This window comes from Mesoplodon mirus (genome assembly GCF_964341445.2).
Source record: "Mesoplodon mirus genome assembly, chromosome: 1".
Taxonomy (NCBI): Eukaryota; Metazoa; Chordata; class Mammalia; order Artiodactyla; family Ziphiidae; genus Mesoplodon; species Mesoplodon mirus.
Window position 1 is genome coordinate 109,748,232 of NC_138976.1, and position 26,753 is coordinate 109,774,984.

The window sequence follows — 26,753 nt, forward strand, 5'->3', positions numbered from 1 at the left end:
GACAGTGCACATGGTCATTCTGCCAATGGTGACAGTACTCATGGTTGCAGTACCCATGGTGACAGTGTGCAAAATGGCATTTCCCATGATGACATTGCCCATGGTGACATTGCCTATGGTGACACATCTCACGGTGACATTTCCCATGGTGACATTGCTCAAGGTGACACACGACATTGTGCCAGTGCCCATGGTGACAGTGCACATTGTGATACTCACAATGGTGACAGTGCTCATGGTGACAGCACTCATGGTGGCAGTACCCAAGGTGACAGTGCTCACAGTGACAGTGCCCACTGTATGAGTGCCCATGTTGACAGTGCTCATGGTGACACTGACCATGGTGACATTGCCTATGGTGACAGTGCTCATGGTGACAGTGCCCATGGTGACACTGACCACAGTGAGAATGCTCACAGTGATAGTGCCAATGGTGCCAGCACTCATGTTGACAGCCCCCATTGTGCAAGGTGCCATGGTGACAGTGACCATGGTGAGAGATCTCACGGTGATAGCGCTCACGGTAATAGTCCTCATGGTGACAGTGCAAATGGTGACAATACACAGGGTGACAGTACACATGGTGAAAATACCCATGGTAGCAGTTCTCATAGTGACAGTGCTCATGGGGGATGTGCCCATGCTGACAGTGCTCATTGTGGCAGTGCTCATGGTGACAGTACCGATGAGGCCAGTGATTATGGTGATGGTGTTCACAGTGGCTGTGCTCATGGAGATAGTGCTCACGGTGACCGTGCCCATGATGACAGTGCCCAGGGTGACAGTGCTCACGGGGAAAGTGCCAATGATAACATTAACCATGGTGATAGTGCCCCTGGTGACACGGCCCACAGTGACATTGCTCATGGTGATAGTGCCATTGGTGACAGTGCTCACGGTGAAGTTGCCCATCCTGACAATGCTCATGGTGACATTGACCTTCGAGATAGTACCCATGTTGACAGTGCCCATGGTGACGTGCTCATGTTGACAGTGCTCAAAGTGATAGTGCCCATGGTGACATTGCCAAGAGTGACAGTGCCCATGCTGACAGTTCTCATTGTGATAGTGCCCATGGTGACAGTACACATGGTGATACTTGCAATGGTGACAGTGCTCATGGTGACAGCGCTCATGGTTGCAGTACCCATGGTGACAGTGCTCAAAATGACAGTGACAGTGGTGGCAGTGACCATGGTGACAGTGCCCACGGTGACATTGCCTATAGTGACACTTCTCACAGTGACATTGCCCATGGTGACAGGGCTCATGTTGACGTGCTCATATTGACAGTGCTCACAGCGATAATGTCCATGGTGACATTGCCCATGGTGGAATTGCACACAATGCCATTTCCAACAGTGACAGTGCTCACGCTGAGAGTTGTCATGGTGATAGTGCCCATGGTGACAGTGCACATGGTCATACTGCCAATGGTTAAATTACTCATGGTGACAGTACTCATGGTTGCAGTACCCATGGTGACAGTGCTCAAAATGGCAGTTCCCATGGTGACATTGCCCATGGTGACATTGCCTATGGTGACACTTCTCACGGTGACATTTCCCATGGTGACATGGCTCATGGTGACACACCACATTGTGCCAGTGCCCATGGTGACAGTGTTCACAGTGAAAGTGCTCATGGTAATACTGTTTACTTTGAGAGTGCCTAAGGTGAAAATACACATGGTGACATTACTCATTGAGAAATTGCCCATGGTTACAATTCTCATAGCAACAGTTATGGTGACAGTGCTCATGGTGGCACTGCCCTGGGTGACAGTGCTCGTGGTGTCAGTGCTCATGGTGACAGTGCTCATGATGAGAGTGCCTATGTTGTTAATTCCCATGGTGACACTTCTCACAGTGACACTGACAATGGTTACAGGTCACATGTTGGCCGTGCCCTTGGTGACAGTGCCCATGAAGACAGTACTTATGTTGACAGTGTTATCGGTGATAGTGCCCATGGTGAGAGTGCACATGGTGGTAGTGCACATGGTGGCACTGAAAAGTGGTGACAGGGCTCATGGTGACAGTGCTCACGGTAAAAACCCATGCTGACAGTACTCACAGAGACACTGCTCATAGTGGCAGTAACCATGGTGAGAGTTCGCACAGTGACAGTGCCCACTGTAGGAGTGCCCATGGAGACATTGCTCATGGTGACACTGACCACGGTGACATTGCCTATGGTGACAGTGCTCATGGTGACAGAGCCCATGTTGACTCTGACCACAGTGAGAATGCTCACGGTGATAGTGCCAATGGTGACAGCACTCATGTTGACAGCACGCATTGTGCAAGGTGCCATGGTGACAGTGACCATGGTGAGAGATCTCACGGTGATAGCACTCACGGTAATAGTCCTGATGGTGACAGTGCAAATGGTGACAATACAGAGGGTGACAGTACTCATGGTGAAAATACCCATGCTAGCAGTTCTCATAGTGACAGTGCTCATGGGGGAAGTACCCATGCTGACAGTGCTCATTGTGGCAGTGCTCATGGTGACAGTACCGATGAGGCCAGTGATTATGGTGATGGTGTTCACAGTGGCTGTGCTCATGGAGATAGTGCTCACGGTGACCGTGCCCATGATGACAGTGCCCAGGGTGACAGTGCTCACGGGGAAAGTGCCAATGATAACATTAACCATGGTGATAGTGCCCCTGGTGACACGGCCCACAGTGACATTGCTCATGGTGATAGTGCCTTTGGTGACAGTGCTCATGGTGAAATTGCCCTTCCTGACAATGCTCATGGTGACATTGCCCTTCGAGATAGTACCCATGTTGACAGTGCCCATGGTGACGTGCTCATGTTGACAGTGCTCACAGTGATAGTGCCCATGGTGACATTGCCCATGGTGGAAGTGCCCACGGTGCCCTTGCCAACAGTGACAGTGCCCACGCTGACAGTTCTCATTGTGATAGTGCCCATGGTGACAGTACACATGGTGATAATTGCAATGGTGACAGTGCTCATGGTGACAGTGCTCATGGTTGCAATACCCATGGTGACAGTGCTCAAAATGACAGTGACAGTGGTGGCAGTGACCATGGTGACAGTGCCCACGGTGACATCGCCTATAGTGACACTTCTCACGGTGACATTGCCAATGGTGACAGGGCTCATGTTGACGTGCTTATATTGACAGTGCTCACAGTGATAGTGCCCATGGTGACATTGCCCATGGTGGAATTGCACACAATGCCTGTTCCCACAGTGACAGTGCTCACGCTGAGAGTTGTCATGGTGATAGTGCCCATGGTGACAGTGCACATGGTCATTCTGCCAATGGTGACAGTACTCATGGTTGCAGTACCCATGGTGACAGTGTGCAAAATGGCATTTCCCATGGTGACATTGCCCATGGTGACATTGCCTATGGTGACACATCTCACGGTGACATTTCCCATGGTGACATTGCTCAAGGTGACACACGACATTGTGCCAGTGCCCATGGTGACAGTGCACATTGTGATACTCACAATGGTGACAGTGCTCATGGTGACAGCACTCATGGTGGCAGTACCCAAGGTGACAGTGCTCACAGTGACAGTGCCCACTGTATGAGTGCCCATGTTGACAGTGCTCATGGTGACACTGACCATGGTGACATTGCCTATGGTGACAGTGCTCATGGTGACAGTGCCCATGGTGACACTGACCACAGTGAGAATGCTCACAGTGATAGTGCCAATGGTGCCAGCACTCATGTTGACAGCCCCCATTGTGCAACGTGCCATGGTGACAGTGACCATGGTGAGAGATCTCACGGTGATAGCGCTCACGGTAATAGTCCTCATGGTGACAGTGCAAATGGTGACAATACACAGGGTGACAGTACACATGGTGAAAATACCCATGGTAGCAGTTCTCATAGTGACAGTGCTCATGGGGGATGTGCCCATGCTGACAGTGCTCATTGTGGCAGTGCTCATGGTGACAGTACCGATGAGGCCAGTGATTATGGTGATGGTGTTCACAGTGGCTGTGCTCATGGAGATAGTGCTCACGGTGACCGTGCCCATGATGACAGTGCCCAGGGTGACAGTGCTCACGGGGAAAGTGCCAATGATAACATTAACCATGGTGATAGTGCCCCTGGTGACACGGCCCACAGTGACATTGCTCATGGTGATAGTGCCATTGGTGACAGTGCTCACGGTGAAGTTGCCCATCCTGACAATGCTCATGGTGACATTGACCTTCGAGATAGTACCCATGTTGACAGTGCCCATGGTGACGTGCTCATGTTGACAGTGCTCAAAGTGATAGTGCCCATGGTGACATTGCCAAGAGTGACAGTGCCCATGCTGACAGTTCTCATTGTGATAGTGCCCATGGTGACAGTACACATGGTGATACTTGCAATGGTGACAGTGCTCATGGTGACAGCGCTCATGGTTGCAGTACCCATGGTGACAGTGCTCAAAATGACAGTGACAGTGGTGGCAGTGACCATGGTGACAGTGCCCACGGTGACATTGCCTATAGTGACACTTCTCACAGTGACATTGCCCATGGTGACAGGGCTCATGTTGACGTGCTCATATTGACAGTGCTCACAGCGATAATGTCCATGGTGACATTGCCCATGGTGGAATTGCACACAATGCCATTTCCAACAGTGACAGTGCTCACGCTGAGAGTTGTCATGGTGATAGTGCCCATGGTGACAGTGCACATGGTCATACTGCCAATGGTTAAATTACTCATGGTGACAGTACTCATGGTTGCAGTACCCATGGTGACAGTGCTCAAAATGGCAGTTCCCATGGTGACATTGCCCATGGTGACATTGCCTATGGTGACACTTCTCACGGTGACATTTCCCATGGTGACATGGCTCATGGTGACACACCACATTGTGCCAGTGCCCATGGTGACAGTGTTCACAGTGAAAGTGCTCATGGTAATACTGTTTACTTTGAGAGTGCCCAAGGTGAAAATACACATGGTGACATTACTCATTGAGAAATTGCCCATGGTTACAATTCTCATAGCAAGAGTTATGGTGACAGTGCTCATGGTGGCTCTGCCCTGGGTGACAGTGCTCGTGGTGTCAGTGCTCATGGTGACAGTGCTCAAGATGAGAGTGCCTATGTTGTTAATTCCCATGGTGACACTTCTCACAGTGACACTGACAATGGTTACAGGTCACATGTTGGCCGTGCCCTTGGTGACAGTGCCCATGCAGACAGTACTTATGGTGACAGTGTTATCGGTGATAGTGCCCATGGTGAGAGTGCACATGGTGGTAGTGCACATGGTGGCACTGAAAAATGGTGACAGGGCTCATGGTGACAGTGCTCACGGTAAAAACCCATGCTGACAGTACTCACAGAGACACTGCTCATAGTGGCAGTAACCATGGTGACAGTTCGCACAGTGACAGTGCCCACTGTAGGAGTGCCCATGGAGACATTGCTCATGGTGACACTGACCACGGTGACATTGCCTATGGTGACAGTGCTCATGGTGACAGAGCCCATGTTGACTCTGACCACAGTGAGAATGCTCACGGTGATAGTGCCAATGGTGACAGCACTCATGTTGACAGCACGCATTGTGCAAGGTGCCATGGTGACAGTGACCATGGTGAGAGATCTCACGGTGATAGCACTCACGGTAATAGTCCTGATGGTGACAGTGCAAATGGTGACAATACAGAGCGTGAGAGTACTCATGGTGAAAATACCCATGGTAGCAGTTCTCATAGTGACAGTGCTCATGGGGGAAGTGCCCATGCTGACAGTGCTCATTGTGGCAGTGCTCATGGTGACAGTACCGATGAGGCCAGTGATTATGGTGATGGTGTTCACAGTGGCTGTGCTCATGGAGATAGTGCTCACGGTAACCGTGCCCATGATGACAGTGCCCAGGGTGACAGTGCTCACGGGGAAAGTGCCAATGATAACATTAACCATGGTGATAGTGCCCCTGGTGACACGGCCCACAGTGACATTGCTCATGGTGATAGTGCCTTTGGTGACAGTGCTCATGGTGAAATTGCCCTTCCTGACAATGCTCATGGTGACATTGCCCTTCGAGATAGTACCCATGTTGACAGTGCCCATGGTGATGTGCTCATGTTGACAGTGCTCACATTGATAGTGCCCATGGTGACATTGCCCATGGTGGAAGTGCCCACGGTGCCCTTGCCAACAGTGACAGTGCCCACGCTGACAGTTCTCATTGTGATAGTGCCCATGGTGACAGTACACATGGTGATATTCGCAATGGTGACAGTGCTCATGGTGACAGTGCTCATGGTTGCAATACCCATGGTGACAGTGCTCAAAATGACAGTGACAGTGGTGGCAGTGACCATGGTGACAGTGCCCACGGTGACATCGCCTATAGTGACACTTCTCACGGTGACATTGCCAATGGTGACAGGGCTCATGTTGACGTGCTTATATTGACAGTGCTCACAGTGATAGTGCCCATGGTGACATTGCCCATGGTGGAATTGCACACAATGCCAGTTCCCACAGTGACAGTGCTCACGCTGAGAGTTGTCATGGTGATAGTGCCCATGGTGACAGTGCACATGGTCATTCTGCCAATGGTGACAGTACTCATGGTTGCAGTACCCATGGTGACAGTGTGCAAAATGGCATTTCCCATGATGACATTGCCCATGGTGACATTGCCTATGGTGACACATCTCACGGTGACATTTCCCATGGTGCCATTGCTCAAGGTGACACACGACATTGTGCCAGTGCCCATGGTGACAGTGCACATTGTGATAATCACAATGGTGACAGTGCTCATGGTGACAGCACTCATGGTGGCAGTACCCAAGGTGACAGTGCTCACAGTGACAGTGCCCACTGTATGAGTGCCCATGTTGACAGTGCTCATGGTGACACTGACCATGGTGACATTGCCTATGGTGACACTGCTCATGGTGACAGTGCCCATGGTGACAATGACCACAGTGAGAATGCTCACAGTGATAGTGCCAATGGTGCCAGCACTCATGTTGACAGCACGCATTTTGCAAGGGGCCATGGTGACAGTGACCATGGTGAGAGATCTCACGGTGATAGCGCTCATGGTAATAGTCCTCATGGTGACAGTGCAAATGGTGACAATACACAGGGTGACAGTACACATGGTGAAAATACCCATGGTAGCAGTTCTCATAGTGACAGTGCTCATGGGGGAAGTACCCATGCTGACAGTGCTCATTGTGGCAGTGCTCATGGTGACAGTACTGATGAGGCCAGTGATTATGGTGATGGTGTTCACAGTGGCTGTGCTCATGGAGATAGTGCTCACGGTGACCGTGCCCATGATGACAGTGCCCAGGGTGACAGTGCTCACGGGGAAAGTGCCAATGATAACATTAACCATGGTGATAGTGCCCCTGGTGACACGGCCCACAGTGACATTGCTCATGGTGATAGTGCCATTGGTGACAGTGCTCACGGTGAAGTTGCCCATCCTGACAATGCTCATGGTGACATTGACCTTCGAGATAGTACCCATGTTGACAGTGCCCATGGTGACGTGCTCATGTTGACAGTGCTCAAAGTGATAGTGCCCATGGTGACATTGCCAAGAGTGACAGTGCCCATGCTGACAGTTCTCATTGTGATAGTGCCCATGGTGACAGTGCACATGGTGATACTTGCAATGGTGACAGTGCTCATGGTGACAGCGCTCATGGTTGCAGTACCCATGGTGACAGTGCTCAAAATGACAGTGACAGTGGTGGCAGTGACCATGGTGACAGTGCCCACGGTGACATTGCCTATAGTGACACTTCTCACAGTGACATTGCCCATGGTGACAGGGCTCATGTTGACGTGCTCATATTGACAGTGCTCACAGCGATAATGTCCATGGTGACATTGCCCATGGTGGAATTGCACACAATGCCATTTCCAACAGTGACAGTGCTCACGCTGAGAGTTGTCATGGTGATAGTGCCCATGGTGACAGTGCACATGGTCATACTGCCAATGGTTAAATTACTCATGGTGACAGTACTCATGGTTGTAGTACCCATGGTGACAGTGCTCAAAATGGCAGTTCCCATGGTGACATTGCCCATGGTGACATTGCCTATGGTGACACTTCTCACGGTGACATTTCCCATGGTGACATGGCTCATGGTGACACACCACATTGTGCCAGTGCCCATGGTGACAGTGTTCACAGTGAAAGTGCTCATGGTAATACTGTTTACTTTGAGAGTGCCCAAGGTGAAAATACACATGGTGACATTACTCATTGAGAAATTGCCCATGGTTACAATTCTCATAGCAACAGTTATGGTGACAGTGCTCATGGTGGCACTGCCCTCGGTGACAGTGCTCGTGGTGTCAGTGCTCATGGTGACAGTGCTCAAGATGAGAGTGCCTATGTTGTTAATTCCCATGGTGACACTTCTCACAGTGACACTGACAATGGTTACAGGTCACATGTTGGCCGTGCCCTTGGTGACAGTGCCCATGCAGACAGTATTTATGGTGACAGTGTTATCGGTGATAGTGCCCATGGTGAGAGTGCACATGGTGGTAGTGCACATGGTGGCACTGATAAATGGTGACAGGGCTTATGGTGACAGTGCTCACGGTAAAAACCCATGCTGACAGTACTCAGAGAGACACTGCTCATAGTGGCAGTAACCATGGTGACAGTTCGCACAGTGACAGTGCCCACTGTAGGAGTGCCCATGGAGACATTGCTCATGGTGACCCTGACCATGGTGACATTGCCTATGGTGACAGTGCTCATGGTGACAGAGCCCATGTTGACTCTGACCACAGTGAGAATGCTCACGGTGAGAGTGCCAATGGTGACAGCACTCATGTTGACAGCACGCATTGTGCAAGGTGCCATGGTGACAGTGACCATGGTGAGAGATCTCACGGTGATAGCACTCACGGTAATAGTCCTCATGGTGACAGTGCAAATGGTGACAATACAGAGGGTGACAGTACTCATGGTGAAAATACCCATGCTAGCAGTTCTCATAGTGACAGTGCTCATGGGGGAAGTACCCATGCTGACAGTGCTCATTGTGGCAGTGCTCATGGTGACAGTACCGATGAGGCCAGTGATTATGGTGATGGTGTTCACAGTGGCTGTGCTCATGGAGATAGTGCTCACGGTGACCGTGCCCATGATGACAGTGCCCAGGGTGACAGTGCTCACGGGGAAAGTGCCAATGATAACATTAACCATGGTGATAGTGCCCCTGGTGACACGGCCCACAGTGACATTGCTCATGGTGATAGTGCCATTGGTGACAGTGCTCACGGTGAAGTTGCCCATCCTGACAATGCTCATGGTGACATTGACCTTCGAGATAGTACCCATGTTGACAGTGCCCATGGTGACGTGCTCATGTTGACAGTGCTCAAAGTGATAGTGCCCATGGTGACATTGCCAAGAGTGACAGTGCCCATGCTGACAGTTCTCATTGTGATAGTGCCCATGGTGACAGTGCACATGGTGATACTTGCAATGGTGACAGTGCTCATGGTGACAGCGCTCATGGTTGCAGTACCCATGGTGACAGTGCTCAAAATGACAGTGACAGTGGTGGCAGTGACCATGGTGACAGTGCCCACGGTGACATTGCCTATAGTGACACTTCTCACAGTGACATTGCCCATGGTGACAGGGCTCATGTTGACGTGCTCATATTGACAGTGCTCACAGCGATAATGTCCATGGTGACATTGCCCATGGTGGAATTGCACACAATGCCATTTCCAACAGTGACAGTGCTCACGCTGAGAGTTGTCATGGTGATAGTGCCCATGGTGACAGTGCACATGGTCATACTGCCAATGGTTAAATTACTCATGGTGACAGTACTCATGGTTGTAGTACCCATGGTGACAGTGCTCAAAATGGCAGTTCCCATGGTGACATTGCCCATGGTGACATTGCCTATGGTGACACTTCTCACGGTGACATTTCCCATGGTGACATGGCTCATGGTGACACACCACATTGTGCCAGTGCCCATGGTGACAGTGTTCACAGTGAAAGTGCTCATGGTAATACTGTTTACTTTGAGAATGCCCAAGGTGAAAATACACATGGTGACATTACTCATTGAGAAATTGCCCATGGTTACAATTCTCATAGCAACAGTTATGGTGACAGTGCTCATGGTGGCACTGCCCTGGGTGACAGTGCTCGTGGTGTCAGTGCTCATGGTGACAGTGCTCATGATGAGAGTGCCTATGTTGTTAATTCCCATGGTGACACTTCTCACAGTGACACTGACAATGGTTACAGGTCACATGTTGTCCGTGCCCTTGGTGACAGTGCCCATGCAGACAGTACTTATGGTGACAGTGTTATCGGTGATAGTGCCCATGGTGAGAGTGCACATGGTGGTAGTGCACATGGTGGCACTGAAAAATGGTGACAGGGCTCATGGTGACAGTGCTCATGGTAAAAACCCATGCTGAGAGTACTCACAGAGACACTGCTCATAGTGGCAGTAACCATGGTGACAGTTCGCACAGTGACAGTGCCCACTGTAGGAGTGCCCATGGAGACATTGCTCATGGTGACACTGACCACGGTGACATTGCCTATGGTGACAGTGCTCATGGTGACAGAGCCCATGTTGACTCTGACCACAGTGAGAATGCTCACGGTGATAGTGCCAATGGTGACAGCACTCATGTTGACAGCACGCATTGTGCAAGGTGCCATGGTGACAGTGACCATGGTGAGAGATCTCACGGTGATAGCACTCACGGTAATAGTCCTGATGGTGACAGTGCAAATGGTGACAATACAGAGGGTGAGAGTACTCATGGTGAAAATACCCTTGCTAGCAGTTCTCATAGTGACAGTGCTCATGGGGGAAGTGCCCATGCTGACAGTGCTCATTGTGGCAGTGCTCATGGTGACAGTACCGATGAGGCCAGTGATTATGGTGATGGTGTTCACAGTGGCTGTGCTCATGGAGATAGTGCTCACGGTGACCGTGCCCATGATGACAGTGCCCAGGGTGACAGTGCTCACGGGGAAAGTGCCAATGATAACATTAACCATGGTGATAGTGCCCCTGGTGACACGGCCCCCAGTGACATTGCTCATGGTGATAGTGCCTTTGGTGACAGTGCTCATGGTGAAATTGCCCTTCCTGACAATGCTCATGGTGACATTGCCCTTCGAGATAGTACCCATGTTGACAGTGCCCATGGTGACGTGCTCATGTTGACAGTGCTCACAGTGATAGTGCCCATGGTGACATTGCCCATGGTGGAAGTGCCCACGGTGCCCTTGCCAACAGTGACAGTGCCCATGCTGACAGTTCTCATTGTGATAGTGCCCATGGTGACAGTACACATGGTGATAATCGCAATGGTGACAGTGCTTATGGTGACAGTGCTCATGGTTGCAATACCCATGGTGACAGTGCTCAAAATGACAGTGACAGTGGTGGCAGTGACCATGGTGACAGTGCCCACGGTGACATCGCCTATAGTGACACTTCTCACGGTGACATTGCCAATGGTGACAGGGCTCATGTTGACGTGCTTATATTGACAGTGCTCACAGTGATAGTGCCCATGGTGACATTGCCCATGGTGGAATTGCACACAATGCCAGTTCCCACAGTGACAGTGCTCACGCTGAGAGTTGTCATGGTGATAGTGCCCATGGTGACAGTGCACATGGTCATTCTGCCAATGGTGACAGTACTCATGGTTGCAGTACCAATGGTGACAGTGTGCAAAATGGCATTTCCCAAGATGACATTGCCCATGGTGACATTGCCTATGGTGACACATCTCACGGTGACATTTCCCATGGTGACATTGCTCAAGGTGACACACGACATTGTGCCAGTGCCCATGGTGACAGTGCACATTGTGATACTCACAATGGTGACAGTGCTCATGGTGACAGCACTCATGGTGGCAGTGCCCAAGGTGACAGTGCTCACAGTGACAGTGCCCACTGTATGAGTGCCCATGTTGACAGTGCTCATGGTGACACTGACCATGGTGACATTGCCTATGGTGACAGTGCTCATGGTGACAGTGCCCATGGTGACACTGACCACAGTGAGAATGCTCACAGTGATAGTGCCAATGGTGCCAGCACTCATGTTGACAGCCCCCATTGTGCAAGGTGCCATGGTGACAGTGACCATGGTGAGAGATCTCACAGTGATAGCGCTCATGATAATAGTCCTCATGGTGACAGTGCAAATGGTGACAATACACAGGGTGAGAGTACACATGGTGAAAATACCCATGGTAGCAGTTCTCATAGTGACAGTGCTCATGGGGGAAGTACCCATGCTGACAGTGCTCATTGTGGCAGTGCTCATGGTGACAGTACCGATGAGGCCAGTGATTATGGTGATGGTGTTCACAGTGGCTGTGCTCATGGAGATAGTGCTCACGGTGACCGTGCCCATGATGACAGTGCCCAGGGTGACAGTGCTCACGGGGAAAGTGCCAATGATAACATTAACCATGGTGATAGTGCCCCTGGTGACACGGCCCACAGTGACATTGCTCATGGTGATAGTGCCATTGGTGACAGTGCTCACGGTGAAGTTGCCCATCCTGACAATGCTCATGGTGACATTGACCTTCGAGATAGTACCCATGTTGACAGTGCCCATGGTGACGTGCTCATGTTGACAGTGCTCAAAGTGATAGTGCCCATGGTGACATTGCCAAGAGTGACAGTGCCCATGCTGACAGTTCTCATTGTGATAGTGCCCATGGTGACAGTACACATGGTGATACTTGCAATGGTGACAGTGCTCATGGTGACAGCGCTCATGGTTGCAGTACCCATGGTGACAGTGCTCAAAATGACAGTGACAGTGGTGGCAGTGACCATGGTGACAGTGCCCACGGTGACATTGCCTATAGTGACACTTCTCACAGTGACATTGCCCATGGTGACAGGGCTCATGTTGACGTGCTCATATTGACAGTGCTCACAGCGATAATGTCCATGGTGACATTGCCCATGGTGGAATTGCACACAATGCCATTTCCAACAGTGACAGTGCTCACGCTGAGAGTTGTCATGGTGATAGTGCCCATGGTGACAGTGCACATGGTCATACTGCCAATGGTTAAATTACTCATGGTGACAGTACTCATGGTTGTAGTACCCATGGTGACAGTGCTCAAAATGGCAGTTCCCATGGTGACATTGCCCATGGTGACATTGCCTATGGTGACACTTCTCACGGTGACATTTCCCATGGTGACATGGCTCATGGTGACACACCACATTGTGCCAGTGCCCATGGTGACAGTGTTCACAGTGAAAGTGCTCATGGTAATACTGTTTACTTTGAGAGTGCCCAAGGTGAAAATACACATGGTGACATTACTCATTGAGAAATTGCCCATGGTTACAATTCTCATAGCAAGAGTTATGGTGACAGTGCTCATGGTGGCACTGCCCTGGGTGACAGTGCTCGTGGTGTCAGTGCTCATGGTGACAGTGCTCAAGATGAGAGTGCCTATGTTGTTAATTCCCATGGTGACACTTCTCACAGTGACACTGACAATGGTTACAGGTCACATGTTGTCCGTGCCCTTGGTGACAGTGCCCATGCAGACAGTACTTATGGTGACAGTGTTATCGGTGATAGTGCCCATGGTGAGAGTGCACATGGTGGTAGTGCACATGGTGGCACTGAAAAATGGTGACAGGGCTCATGGTGACAGTGCTCACGGTAAAAACCCATGCTGACAGTACTCACAGAGACACTGCTCATAGTGGCAGTAACCATGGTGACAGTTCGCACAGTGACAGTGCCCACTGTAGGAGTGCCCATGGAGACATTGCTCATGGTGACACTGACCACGGTGACATTGCCTATGGTGACAGTGCTCATGGTGACAGAGCCCATGTTGACTCTGACCACAGTGAGAATGCTCACGGTGATAGTGCCAATGGTGACAGCACTCATGTTGACAGCACGCATTGTGCAAGGTGCCATGGTGACAGTGACCATGGTGAGAGATCTCACGGTGATAGCACTCACGGTAATAGTCCTGATGGTGACAGTGCAAATGGTGACAATACAGAGGGTGACAGTACTCATGGTGAAATTACCCATGCTAGCAGTTCTCATAGTGACAGTGCTCATGGGGGAAGTACACATGCTGACAGTGCTCATTGTGGCAGTGCTCATGGTGACAATACCGATGAGGCCAGTGATTATGGTGATGGTGTTCACTGTGGCTGTGCTCATGGAGATAGTGCTCACGGTGACCGTGCCCATGATGACAGTGCCCAGGGTGACAGTGCTCACGGGGAAAGTGCCAATGATAACATTAACCATGGTGATAGTGCCCCTGGTGACACGGCCCACAGTGACATTGCTCATGGTGATAGTGCCATTGGTGACAGTGCTCACGGTGAAGTTGCCCATCCTGACAATGCTCATCGTGACATTGACCTTCGAGATAGTACCCATGTTGACAGTGCCCATGGTGACGTGCTCATGTTGACAGTGCTCAAAGTGATAGTGCCCATGGTGACATTGCCAAGAGTGACAGTGCCCATGCTGACAGTTCTCATTGTGATAGTGCCCATGGTGACAGTGCACATGGTGATACTTGCAATGGTGACAGTGCTCATGGTGACAGCGCTCATGGTTGCAGTACCCATGGTGACAGTGCTCAAAATGACAGTGACAGTGGTGGCAGTGACCATGGTGACAGTGCCCACGGTGACATTGCCTATAGTGACACTTCTCACAGTGACATTGCCCATGGTGACAGGGCTCATGTTGACGTGCTCATATTGACAGTGCTCACAGCGATAATGTCCATGGTGACATTGCCCATGGTGGAATTGCACACAATGCCATTTCCAACAGTGACAGTGCTCACGCTGAGAGTTGTCATGGTGATAGTGCCCATGGTGACAGTGCACATGGTCATACTGCCAATGGTTAAATTACTCATGGTGACAGTACTCATGGTTGTAGTACCCATGGTGACAGTGCTCAAAATGGCAGTTCCCATGGTGACATTGCCCATGGTGACATTGCCTATGGTGACACTTCTCACGGTGACATTTCCCATGGTGACATGGCTCATGGTGACACACCACATTGTGCCAGTGCCCATGGTGACAGTGTTCACAGTGAAAGTGCTCATGGTAATACTGTTTACTTTGAGAATGCCCAAGGTGAAAATACACATGGTGACATTACTCATTGAGAAATTGCCCATGGTTACAATTCTCATAGCAACAGTTATGGTGACAGTGCTCATGGTGGCACTGCCCTGGGTGACAGTGCTCGTGGTGTCAGTGCTCATGGTGACAGTGCTCATGATGAGAGTGCCTATGTTGTTAATTCCCATGGTGACACTTCTCACAGTGACACTGACAATGGTTACAGGTCACATGTTGGCCGTGCCCTTGGTGACAGTGCCCATGCAGACAGTACTTATGGTGACAGTGTTATCGGTGATAGTGCCCATGGTGAGAGTGCACATGGTGGTAGTGCACATGGTGGCACTGAAAAATGGTGACAGGGCTCATGGTGACAGTGCTCACGGTAAAAACCCATGCTGACAGTACTCACAGAGACACTGCTCATAGTGGCAGTAACCATGGTGACAGTTCGCACAGTGACAGTGCCCACTGTAGGAGTACCCATGGAGACATTGCTCATGGTGACACTGACCACGGTGACATTGCCTATGGTGACAGTGCTCATGGTGACAGAACCCATGTTGACTCTGACCACAGTGAGAATGCTCACGGTGATATTGCCAATGGTGACAGCACTCATGTTGACAGCACGCATTATGCAAGGTGCCATGGTGACAGTGACCATGGTGAGAGATCTCACGGTGATAGTACTCACGGTAATAGTCCTGATGGTGACAGTGCAAATGGTGACAATACAGAGGGTGACAGTACTCATGGTGAAAATACCCATGCTAGCAGTTCTCATAGTGACAGTGCTCATGGGGGAAGTGCCCATGCTGACAGTGCTCATTGTGGCAGTGCTCATGGTGACAGTACCGATGAGGCCAGTGATTATGGTGATGGTGTTCACAGTGGCTGTGCTCATGGAGATAGTGCTCACGGTGACCGTGCCCATGATGACAGTGCCCAGGGTGACAGTGCTCACGGGGAAAGTGCCAATGATAACATTAACCATGGTGATAGTGCCCCTGGTGACACGGCCCACAGTGACATTGCTCATGGTGATAGTGCCTTTGGTGACAATGCTCATGGTGAAATTGCCCTTCCTGACGATGCTCATGATGACATTGCCCTTCGAGATAGTACCCATGTTGACAGTGCCCATGGTGACGTGCTCATGTTGACAGTGCTCAAAGTGATAGTGCCCATGGTGACATTGCCAAGAGTGACAGTGCCCACGCTGACAGTTCTCATTGTGATAGTGCCCATGGTGACAGTACACATGGTGATACTTGCAATGGTGACAGTGCTCATGGTGACAGTGCTCATGGTTGCAATACCCATGGCGACAGTGCTCAAAATGACAGTGACAGTGGTGGCAGTGACCATGGTGACAGTGCCAACAGTGATATCGCCTATAGTGACACTTCTCACGGTGACATTGCCAATGGTGACAGGGCTCATGTTGACGTGCTTATATTGACATTGCACACAGTGATAGTGCCCATGGTGACATTGCCCATGGTGGAATTGCACACAATGCCATTTCCAACAGTGACAGTGCTCACGCTGAGAGTTGTCATGGTGATAGTGCCCATGGTGACAGTGCACATGGTCATACTGCCAATGGTGACAGTACTCATGGTTGCAGTACCCATGGTGACAGTGTGCAAAATGGCATTTCCCATGGTGACATTGCCCATGGTGACATTGCCTATGGTGACACATCTCACGGTGACATTTCCCATGGTGACATTGCTCAAGGTGACACACGACATTGTGCCAGAGCCCATGGTGACAGTGCACATTGTGATACTCGCAATGGTGACAGTGCTCATGGTGACAGCGCTCATGGTGGCAGTACCCAAGGTGACAGTGCTCACAGTGACAGTGCCCACTGTATGAGTGCCCATGTTGACAGTGCTCATGGTGACACTGACCATGGTGACATTGCCTATGGTGACAGTGCTCATGGTGACAGTGCCCATGGTGACACTGACCACAGTGAGAATGCTCACAGTGATAGTGCCAATGGTGCCAGCACTCATGTTGACAGCCCCCATTGTGCAAGGTGCCATGGTGACAGTGACCATGGTGAGAGATCTCACGGTAATAGCGCTCATGGTAATAGTCCTCATGGTGAGAGTGCAAATGGTGACAATACACAGGGTGACAGTACACATGGTGAAAATACCCATGGTAGCAGTTCTCATAGTGACAGTGCTCATGGGGGAAGTACCCATGCTGACAGTGCTCATTGTGGCAGTGCTCATGGTGACAGTACCGATGAGGCCAGTGATTATGGTGATGGTGTTCACAGTGGCTGTGCTCATGGAGATAGTGCTCACGGTGACCGTGCCCATGATGACAGTGCCCAGGGTGACAGTGCTCACGGGGAAAGTGCCAATGATAACATTAACCATGGTGATAGTGCCCCTGGTGACACGGCCCACAGTGACATTGCTCATGGTGATAGTGCCATTGGTGACAGTGCTCACGGTGAAGTTGCCCATCCTGACAATGCTCATGGTGACATTGACCTTCGAGATAGTACCCATGTTGACAGTGCCCATGGTGACGTGCTCATGTTGACAGTGCTCAAAGTGATAGTGCCCATGGTGACATTGCCAAGAGTGACAGTGCCCATGCTGACAGTTCTCATTGTGATAGTGCCCATGGTGACAGTGCACATGGTGATACTTGCAATGGTGACAGTGCTCATGGTGACAGCGCTCATGGTTGCAGTACCCATGGTGACAGTGCTCAAAATGACAGTGACAGTGGTGGCAGTGACCATGGTGACAGTGCCCACGGTGACATTGCCTATAGTGACACTTCTCACAGTGACATTGCCCATGGTGACAGGGCTCATGTTGACGTGCTCATATTGACAGTGCTCACAGCGATAATGTCCATGGTGACATTGCCCATGGTGGAATTGCACACAATGCCATTTCCAACAGTGACAGTGCTCACGCTGAGAGTTGTCATGGTGATAGTGCCCATGGTGACAGTGCACATGGTCATACTGCCAATGGTTAAATTACTCATGGTGACAGTACTCATGGTTGCAGTACCCATGGTGACAGTGCTCAAAATGGCAGTTCCCATGGTGACATTGCCCATGGTGACATTGCCTATGGTGACACTTCTCACGGTGACATTTCCCATGGTGACATGGCTCATGGTGACACACCACATTGTGCCAGTGCCCATGGTGACAGTGTTCACAGTGAAAGTGCTCATGGTAATACTGTTTACTTTGAGAGTGCCCAAGGTGAAAATACACATGGTGACATTAATCATTGAGAAATTGCCCATGGTTACAATTCTCATAGCAACAGTTATGGTGACAGTGCTCATGGTTGCACTGCCCTGGGTGACAGTGCTCGTGGTGTCAGTGCTCATGGTGACAGTGCTCAAGATGAGAGTGCCTATGTTGTTAATTCCCATGGTGACACTTCTCACAGTGACACTGACAATGGTTACAGGTCACATGTTGGCCGTGCCCTTGGTGACAGTGCCCATGCAGACAGTACTTATGGTGACAGTGTTATCGGTGATAGTGCCCATGGTGAGAGTGCACATGGTGGTAGTGCACATGGTGGCACTGAAAAATGGTGACAGGGCTCATGGTGACAGTGCTCACGGTAAAAACCCATGCTGACAGTACTCACAGAGACACTGCTCATAGTGGCAGTAACCATGGTGACAGTTCGCACAGTGACAGTGCCCACTGTAGGAGTGCCCATGGAGAAATTGCTCATGGTGACACTGACCATGGTGACATTGCCTATGGTGACAGTGCTCATGGTGACAGTGCCCATGGTGACACTGACCACAGTGAGAATGCTCACAGTGATAGTGCCAATGGTGCCAGCACTCATGTTGACAGCCCCCATTGTGCAAGGTGCCATGGTGACAGTGACCATGGTGAGAGATCTCACGGTGATAGCGCTCATGGTAATAGTCCTCATGGTGACAGTGCAAATGGTGACAATACACAGGGTGACAGTACACATGGTGAAAATACCCATGGTAGCAGTTCTCATAGTGACAGTGCTCATGGGGGAAGTACCCATGCTGACAGTGCTCATTGTGGCAGTGCACATGGTGACAGTACCGATGAGGCCAGTGATTATGGTGATGGTGTTCACAGTGGCTGTGCTCATGGAGATAGTGCTCACGGTGACCGTGCCCATGATGACAGTGCCCAGGGTGACAGTGCTCACGGGGAAAGTGCCAATGATAACATTAACCATGGTGATAGTGCCCCTGGTGACACGGCCCACAGTGACATTGCTCATGGTGATAGTGCCATTGGTGACAGTGCTCATGGTGAAGTTGCCCATCCTGACAATGCTCATGGTGACATTGCCCTTCGAGATAGTACCCATGTTGACAGTGCCCATGGTGACGTGCTCATGTTGACAGTGCTCAAAGTGATAGTGCCCATGGTGACATTGCCAAGAGTGACAGTGCCCATGCTGACAGTTCTCATTGTGATAGTGCCCATGGTGACAGTACACATGGTGATACTTGCAATGGTGACAGTGCTCATGGTGACAGCGCTCATGGTTGCAGTACCCATGGTGACAGTGCTCAAAATGACAGTGACAGTGGTGGCAGTGACCATGGTGACAGTGCCCACGGTGACATTGCCTATAGTGACACTTCTCACAGTGACATTGCCCATGGTGACAGGGCTCATGTTGACGTGCTCATATTGACAGTGCTCACAGCGATAATGTCCATGGTGACATTGCCCATGGTGGAATTGCACACAATGCCATTTCCAACAGTGACAGTGCTCACGCTGAGAGCTGTCATGGTGATAGTGCCCATGGTGACAGTGCACATGGTCATACTGCCAATGGTTAAATTACTCATGGTGACAGTACTCATGGTTGTAGTACCCATGGTGACAGTGCTCAAAATGGCAGTTCCCATGGTGACATTGCCCATGGTGACATTGCCTATGGTGACACTTCTCACGGTATCATTTCCCATGGTGACATGGCTCATGGTGACACACCACATTGTGCCAGTGCCCATGGTGACAGTGTTCACAGTGAAAGTGCTCATGGTAATAATGTTTACTTTGAGAGTGCCCAAGGTGAAAATACACATGGTGACATTACTCACTGAGAAATTGCCCATGGTTACAATTCTCATAGCAACAGTTATGGTGACAGTGCTCATGGTGGCACTGCCCTGGGTGACAGTGCTCGTGGTGTCAGTGCTCATGGTGACAGTGCTCATGATGAGAGTGCCTATGTTGTTAATTCCCATGGTGACACTTCTCACAGTGACACTGACAATGGTTACAGGTCACATGTTGTCCGTGCCCTTGGTGACAGTGCCCATGAAGACAGTACTTATGTTGACAGTGTTATCGGTGATAGTGCCCATGGTGAGAGTGCACATGGTGGTAGTGCACATGGTGGCACTGAAAAGTGGTGACAGGGCTCATGGTGACAGTGCTCACGGTAAAAACCCATGCTGACAGTACTCACAGAGACACTGCTCATAGTGGCAGTAACCATGGTGACAGTTCGCACAGTGACAGTGCCCACTGTAGGAGTGCCCATGGAGACATTGCTCATGGTGACACTGACCACGGTGACATTGCCTATGGTGACAGTGCTCATGGTGACAGAGCCCATGTTGACTCTGACCACAGTGAGAATGCTCACGGTGATAGTGCCAATGGTGACAGCACTCATGTTGACAGCACGCATTGTGCAAGGTGCCATGGTGACAGTGACCATGGTGAGAGATCTCACGGTGATAGCACTCACGGTAATAGTCCTGATGGTGACAGTGCAAATGGTGACAATACAGAGGGTGACAGTACTCATGGTGAAATTACCCATGCTAGCAGTTCTCATAGTGACAGTGCTCATGGGGGAAGTACACATGCTGACAGTGCTCATTGTGGCAGTGCTCATGGTGACAATACCGATGAGGCCAGTGATTATGGTGATGGTGTTCACTGTGGCTGTGCTCATGGAGATAGTGCTCACGGTGACCGTGCCCATGATGACAGTGCCCAGGGTGACAGTGCTCACGGGGAAAGTGCCAATGATAACATTAACCATGGTGATAGTGCCCCTGGTGACACGGCCCACAGTGACATTGCTCATGGTGATAGTGCCATTGGTGACAGTGCTCACGGTGAAGTTGCCCATCCTGACAATGCTCATGGTGACATTGACCTTCGAGATAGTACCCATGTTGACAGTGCCCATGGTGACGTGCTCATGTTGACAGTGCTCAAAGTGATAGTGCCCATGGTGACATTGCCAAGAGTGACAGTGCCCATGCTGACAGTTCTCATTGTGATAGTGCCCATGGTGACAGTGCACATGGTGATACTTGCAATGGTGACAGTGCTCATGGTGACAGCGCTCATGGTTGCAGTACCCATGGTGACAGTGCTCAAAATGACAGTGACAGTGGTGGCAGTGACCATGGTGACAGTGCCCACGGTGACATTGCCTATAGTGACAATTCTCACAGTGACATTGCCCATGGTGACAGGGCTCATGTTGACGTGCTCATATTGACAGTGCTCACAGCGATAATGTCCATGGTGACATTGCCCATGGTGGAATTGCACACAATGCCATTTCCAACAGTGACAGTGCTCACGCTGAGAGTTGTCATGGTGATAGTGCCCATGGTGACAGTGCACATGGTCATACTGCCAATGGTTAAATTACTCATGGTGACAGTACTCATGGTTGTAGTACCCATGGTGACAGTGCTCAAAATGGCAGTTCCCATGGTGACATTGCCCATGGTGACATTGCCTATGGTGACACTTCTCACGGTGACATTTCCCATGGTGACATGGCTCATGGTGACACACCACATTGTGCCAGTGCCCATGGTGACAGTGTTCACAGTGAAAGTGCTCATGGTAATACTGTTTACTTTGAGAATGCCCAAGGTGAAAATACACATGGTGACATTACTCATTGAGAAATTGCCCATGGTTACAATTCTCATAGCAACAGTTATGGTGACAGTGCTCATGGTGGCACTGCCCTGGGTGACAGTGCTCGTGGTGTCAGTGCTCATGGTGACAGTGCTCATGATGAGAGTGCCTATGTTGTTAATTCCCATGGTGACACTTCTCACAGTGACACTGACAATGGTTACAGGTCACATGTTGGCCGTGCCCTTGGTGACAGTGCCCATGCAGACAGTACTTATGGTGACAGTGTTATCGGTGATAGTGCCCATGGTGAGAGTGCACATGGTGGTAGTGCACATGGTGGCACTGAAAAATGGTGACAGGGCTCATGGTGACAGTGCTCACGGTAAAAACCCATGCTGACAGTACTCACAGAGACACTGCTCATAGTGGCAGTAACCATGGTGACAGTTCGCACAGTGACAGTGCCCACTGTAGGAGTACCCATGGAGACATTGCTCATGGTGACACTGACCACGGTGACATTGCCTATGGTGACAGTGCTCATGGTGACAGAGCCCATGTTGACTCTGACCACAGTGAGAATGCTCACGGTGATATTGCCAATGGTGACAGCACTCATGTTGACAGCACGCATTATGCAAGGTGCCATGGTGACAGTGACCATGGTGAGAGATCTCACGGTGATAGCACTCACGGTAATAGTCCTGATGGTGACAGTGCAAATGGTGACAATACAGAGGGTGACAGTACTCATGGTGAAAATACCCATGCTAGCAGTTCTCATAGTGACAGTGCTCATGGGGGAAGTGCCCATGCTGACAGTGCTCATTGTGGCAGTGCTCATGGTGACAGTACCGATGAGGCCAGTGATTATGGTGATGGTGTTCACAGTGGCTGTGCTCATGGAGATAGTGCTCACGGTGACCGTGCCCATGATGACAGTGCCCAGGGTGACAGTGCTCACGGGGAAAGTGCCAATGATAACATTAACCATGGTGATAGTGCCCCTGGTGACACGGCCCACAGTGACATTGCTCATGGTGATAGTGCCTTTGGTGACAATGCTCATGGTGAAATTGCCCTTCCTGACGATGCTCATGATGACATTGCCCTTCGAGATAGTACCCATGTTGACAGTGCCCATGGTGACGTGCTCATGTTGACAGTGCTCAAAGTGATAGTGCCCATGGTGACATTGCCAAGAGTGACAGTGCCCACGCTGACAGTTCTCATTGTGATAGTGCCCATGGTGACAGTACACATGGTGATACTTGCAATGGTGACAGTGCTCATGGTGACAGTGCTCATGGTTGCAATACCCATGGCGACAGTGCTCAAAATGACAGTGACAGTGGTGGCAGTGACCATGGTGACAGTGCCAACAGTGATATCGCCTATAGTGACACTTCTCACGGTGACATTGCCAATGGTGACAGGGCTCATGTTGACGTGCTTATATTGACATTGCTCACAGTGATAGTGCCCATGGTGACATTGCCCATGGTGGAATTGCACACAATGCCATTTCCAACAGTGACAGTGCTCACGCTGAGAGTTGTCATGGTGATAGTGCCCATGGTGACAGTGCACATGGTCATACTGCCAATGGTTAAATTACTCATGGTGACAGTACTCATGGTTGTAGTACCCATGGTGACAGTGCTCAAAATGGCAGTTCCCATGGTGACATTGCCCATGGTGACATTGCCTATGGTGACACTTCTCACGGTATCATTTCCCATGGTGACATGGCTCATGGTGACACACCACATTGTGCCAGTGCCCATGGTGACAGTGTTCACAGTGAAAGTGCTCATGGTAATAATGTTTACTTTGAGAGTGCCCAAGGTGAAAATACACATGGTGACATTACTCACTGAGAAATTGCCCATGGTTACAATTCTCATAGCAACAGTTATGGTGACAGTGCTCATGGTGGCACTGCCCTGGGTGACAGTGCTCGTGGTGTCAGTGCTCATGGTGACAGTGCTCATGATGAGAGTGCCTATGTTGTTAATTCCCATGGTGACACTTCTCACAGTGACACTGACAATGGTTACAGGTCACATGTTGTCCGTGCCCTTGGTGACAGTGCCCATGAAGACAGTACTTATGTTGACAGTGTTATCGGTGATAGTGCCCATGGTGAGAGTGCACATGGTGGTAGTGCACATGGTGGCACTGAAAAGTGGTGACAGGGCTCATGGTGACAGTGCTCACGGTAAAAACCCATGCTGACAGTACTCACAGAGACACTGCTCATAGTGGCAGTAACCATGGTGACAGTTCGCACAGTGACAGTGCCCACTGTAGGAGTGCCCATGGAGACATTGCTCATGGTGACACTGACCACGGTGACATTGCCTATGGTGACAGTGCTCATGGTGACAGAGCCCATGTTGACTCTGACCACAGTGAGAATGCTCACGGTGATAGTGCCAATGGTGACAGCACTCATGTTGACAGCACGCATTGTGCAAGGTGCCATGGTGACAGTGACCATGGTGAGAGATCTCACGGTGATAGCACTCACGGTAATAGTCCTGATGGTGACAGTGCAAATGGTGACAATACAGAGGGTGACAGTACTCATGGTGAAATTACCCATGCTAGCAGTTCTCATAGTGACAGTGCTCATGGGGGAAGTACACATGCTGACAGTGCTCATTGTGGCAGTGCTCATGGTGACAATACCGATGAGGCCAGTGATTATGGTGATGGTGTTCACTGTGGCTGTGCTCATGGAGATAGTGCTCACGGTGACCGTGCCCATGATGACAGTGCCCAGGGTGACAGTGCTCACGGGGAAAGTGCCAATGATAACATTAACCATGGTGATAGTGCCCCTGGTGACACGGCCCACAGTGACATTGCTCATGGTGATAGTGCCATTGGTGACAGTGCTCACGGTGAAGTTGCCCATCCTGACAATGCTCATGGTGACATTGACCTTCGAGATAGTACCCATGTTGACAGTGCCCATGGTGACGTGCTCATGTTGACAGTGCTCAAAGTGATAGTGCCCATGGTGACATTGCCAAGAGTGACAGTGCCCATGCTGACAGTTCTCATTGTGATAGTGCCCATGGTGACAGTGCACATGGTGATACTTGCAATGGTGACAGTGCTCATGGTGACAGCGCTCATGGTTGCAGTACCCATGGTGACAGTGCTCAAAATGACAGTGACAGTGGTGGCAGTGACCATGGTGACAGTGCCCACGGTGACATTGCCTATAGTGACAATTCTCACAGTGACATTGCCCATGGTGACAGGGCTCATGTTGACGTGCTCATATTGACAGTGCTCACAGCGATAATGTCCATGGTGACATTGCCCATGGTGGAATTGCACACAATGCCATTTCCAACAGTGACAGTGCTCACGCTGAGAGTTGTCATGGTGATAGTGCCCATGGTGACAGTGCACATGGTCATACTGCCAATGGTTAAATTACTCATGGTGACAGTACTCATGGTTGTAGTACCCATGGTGACAGTGCTCAAAATGGCAGTTCCCATGGTGACATTGCCCATGGTGACATTGCCTATGGTGACACTTCTCACGGTGACATTTCCCATGGTGACATGGCTCATGGTGACACACCACATTGTGCCAGTGCCCATGGTGACAGTGTTCACAGTGAAAGTGCTCATGGTAATACTGTTTACTTTGAGAATGCCCAAGGTGAAAATACACATGGTGACATTACTCATTGAGAAATTGCCCATGGTTACAATTCTCATAGCAACAGTTATGGTGACAGTGCTCATGGTGGCACTGCCCTGGGTGACAGTGCTCGTGGTGTCAGTGCTCATGGTGACAGTGCTCATGATGAGAGTGCCTATGTTGTTAATTCCCATGGTGACACTTCTCACAGTGACACTGACAATGGTTACAGGTCACATGTTGGCCGTGCCCTTGGTGACAGTGCCCATGCAGACAGTACTTATGGTGACAGTGTTATCGGTGATAGTGCCCATGGTGAGAGTGCACATGGTGGTAGTGCACATGGTGGCACTGAAAAATGGTGACAGGGCTCATGGTGACAGTGCTCACGGTAAAAACCCATGCTGACAGTACTCACAGAGACACTGCTCATAGTGGCAGTAACCATGGTGACAGTTCGCACAGTGACAGTGCCCACTGTAGGAGTACCCATGGAGACATTGCTCATGGTGACACTGACCACGGTGACATTGCCTATGGTGACAGTGCTCATGGTGACAGAGCCCATGTTGACTCTGACCACAGTGAGAATGCTCACGGTGATATTGCCAATGGTGACAGCACTCATGTTGACAGCACGCATTATGCAAGGTGCCATGGTGACAGTGACCATGGTGAGAGATCTCACGGTGATAGCACTCACGGTAATAGTCCTGATGGTGACAGTGCAAATGGTGACAATACAGAGGGTGACAGTACTCATGGTGAAAATACCCATGCTAGCAGTTCTCATAGTGACAGTGCTCATGGGGGAAGTGCCCATGCTGACAGTGCTCATTGTGGCAGTGCTCATGGTGACAGTACCGATGAGGCCAGTGATTATGGTGATGGTGTTCACAGTGGCTGTGCTCATGGAGATAGTGCTCACGGTGACCGTGCCCATGATGACAGTGCCCAGGGTGACAGTGCTCACGGGGAAAGTG